This window comes from Barbus barbus (genome assembly GCF_936440315.1).
Source record: "Barbus barbus genome assembly, chromosome: 48".
NCBI lineage: Eukaryota > Metazoa > Chordata > Actinopteri > Cypriniformes > Cyprinidae > Barbus > Barbus barbus.
Window position 1 is genome coordinate 6,892,334 of NC_136726.1, and position 2,758 is coordinate 6,895,091.

Consider the following 2,758-nt stretch of genomic DNA (forward strand, 5'->3'; position numbering starts at 1 on the left):
CTGGCCCACCGGCCCACACAGAGAAATACATCATGAAGAACTCAAGTCCTTCAGCTGAGTTACAGCTGAACTTTCTGTTTGAGTTTCAGTTGCAGATTTAGTGGCCTTGTTAATATTTGTAAAGGAATGGTTTAAAATCCATCAAGAGATCTATCTATCATTGCTAGAGGAAGCTCAACAGTCTGATTTTTACCCTCAATACTGATTAGATTTTACATTTAATATTAAAAGTGAATCATAGTAATGGAAATGTTAACATATTTGGTAGCTAATATAATAATAATATACCAGTGTCATTTTAGTATTATTTATATATGCAATTTTAGTATTTATAGTTGTTGTGGATTAGCTTATTTTTGAATTTTTAGTTTTAATTTTAATATTAGTTATATTTATAATCATTTTATGATGTGCTTAATATTTCTATTTATCTTTAATTTGTTTGTTTAAGTTAGGTATTTCTAGCTTTTTCAGTATTATTAATATTTTTAGCAAGTTTTTAAAAATCTAAAGTTTATATTTTATTTTATTTCAGTCAACAAAAACTATTTTTAATAGTTTACTTTTGACATCTTTATTAGTGTTTCTAATTTTTTTATTTATGTTTTAGTTATTTTATTATTTCAACTTTTAAGAAAATTAAAATATTTATTTCAGCTTTATTTCAGTTAACAAAAATTACTTTTAATAGTTTGCTTTTATTTTTATTATTTATATTTATCTTTCATTTATTTGTAAGTTATTTTAACATTTCAACTTTTAAGTTTTTTTAAGCTTAGAATTGTTTTGAATTTTTTTTATTGTTTACATTTCAGCTTTAATTCAGTTATATATATATATATATATATACTGAAATACTGAAATAAAGCTGAAATAATCTAGTCTAAATTAATCTAATAATTTTAGTTTTAGTTAATAACACTGAAAGTGCTGCATGAAGGAGTTTGGGGGATGTTTAACTGCTGGGGTCGTGTCAGGACATATGACAAAACCGGTTGGGAAACTCTGTAGTCTAGACAGTTTTACTGAGTGAATCATCTGATAGTGAATGTGATTGCGAGTAAGTCAAAGCATATAATGAAGAACTCACAGATCTCCATTAGTTCTCAAACAAGACTTGCTTTCCATAGGATGCCTTTCTTTCTATAATATTTGGTTGATTTATCTTCATTGGGGAAAAATTATCACTTAACATCTGGATTGTTTCTCCTAGACAGTAATGAGATTATAAATGGAGAACGAATTGAGACTTTTGCTGAAAAACATCTGACACAAAGTTGTAACTTACTGTAACTAAAAACTCTTAAATATCCTGATTTTTCTTATTTGTTTCATGCCAGTATTAAATATTGTATTTGCATACGTACTGTATGTAGTGACATCAACAGAAATCAACACACAAAAGTTAGGATGGGTTCCAGGATGTTGGCCAAGACCTTGTCAAACATGTCAATACTCTCTCACTCCAGCACAGCTGTGCTAATGACAGTTCAACTCACAGACTCATAAATATGAGTCATGTTATGTGAAACACTGACAGAAGAAGCTCAGAGGACAATAGTAAAGTTGTGGGGGAGAAATCAAGTCATTTGCAGCCCTCAATTGAACCTGTAAAGTGAAAAGATACACTGAGTATGTACAGTGCATTTGATGACAAACTTATTTCGCAATCATGAAATTAATAGAGAAGGCAACTACTTTTTATTATACAATAATTAGTTCCAGTTCTTGAATTGTCTGTGCATTTCTGATGGGAATTTTTCAATGATTATTTCTACAGGTTACGCCTATGACAGGAATTGTCACAGTATGAGTGAGTTGAATTATGACAGTATGAGTGACTCATTGAATTATTAATTCAACCAATTTGTTTAAAAAATATAAATAAAACACTGATTCATCCAGGAATGAAACACCACTATAGTGAGTTGCAGCAATTCAGATTTTGCCTTGTTTTGTTACTATTTTTGTTCACACAGCAAAAATGGAAAAAACCCAACTTTACTGCATCTCAATATTAATTTATTGATTATAGAATTGTTCTATAACAGCTTTTAGAATTTGTGGATGCACGGATATCTCGAAAGTATAACATATTAAAGGTATACTTTACCCAAAATGAAAAAGTACTCACCCTTAGGCCATCCAAGATGTAGTTGAGTTTGTTTCCCTGGAACTGATTTGGAGAAATACATCATTACTTCACTTGCTCACCAGTGGATCCTCTGAAGTGAATGGGTGCCGTCAGAATGAGAGTCCAAATAGCTGATAAAAACATCACAATAATCCACAAGTAATCCCCACCACTCCAGTTCATCAGTTAACATCTTGCCAAGTGGAAAGCTGCATGTTTGTAAGAAACAAATCCACCATTATGCATTTTAACCATTACTTCAAATATGAGTTCATAATTCATAATAACACTTCATCCAGTGAAAAAGTATATCCCCTATTGTCCTTTCACATCCACCCATATATGTATTTAGCACTGTTTTGAACTGTCATCACTTTTAAATGGTGCTGGATCTTTGCACATTTCTCTATAATTCAGACTTTTTCTTGGGAGAAAGCACTATTATGATAGAATATATTCTTTAGCTAAAAGCAATGGTTTGAATTGGATTACTTGTGGATTATTGTGATGTTTTTTATCAGCTGTTTGGTCTCTCATTCTGACAGCACCCATTCACTGCAAATAATACATTAGTGAGAAAGTTATGTAATGTTAAATCTTTTCAAATCCGTTCCGATGAAGAAT